The following is a 370-nucleotide window of genomic DNA, read 5'->3' on the forward strand; positions in this document are numbered from 1 at the left end:
TCCCCAAAGCCAACTTTCTTTTTTTCTTCTATTGTGTGTTATTGACTGTACGCTTGTTTATTCCATCTGTAACTCTGTGTTGTTGTTTGTGTGTGCTTTGCTTTATCTTGGCCAGGTCTCAGTTGAATATGAAAACTTGTTCTCAACTAGCTTACCTGAGTTAATCATAGGTAAAATTCTAAAAGAAAAAACAGTTTCTTTCCTAGAAAGGGGATGTAGCTCAGTGGTAGAGTGCATGCTTTGCATGTATGAGGTCCTGGGTTCAATCCCCAGCTTCTCCATAAAATTTTTGCAATGAAGATCTAAAGGTCCTGGTTCGATCCTGGGTTTTGGCATTTGTATTTGTTCTTTCTTTATGCTCTGGCTTCAA

At 38.4% G+C, this 370-nt stretch overlaps 1 non-coding gene across 1 annotated transcript; it reads left to right on the forward strand.

Annotated features, from left to right (window-relative positions):
- The first annotated feature begins 209 nt into the window (after window positions 1-209).
- On the forward strand, window positions 210-281 carry trnaa-ugc. The gene has a single exon. It is a non-coding gene; the product is annotated as a tRNA-Ala (tRNA).
- The last annotated feature ends 89 nt before the right edge of the window (window positions 282-370 follow it).

This window comes from Oncorhynchus tshawytscha, unplaced genomic scaffold, assembly GCF_018296145.1.
Source record: "Oncorhynchus tshawytscha isolate Ot180627B unplaced genomic scaffold, Otsh_v2.0 Un_contig_19230_pilon_pilon, whole genome shotgun sequence".
Taxonomy (NCBI): domain Eukaryota; kingdom Metazoa; phylum Chordata; class Actinopteri; order Salmoniformes; family Salmonidae; genus Oncorhynchus; species Oncorhynchus tshawytscha.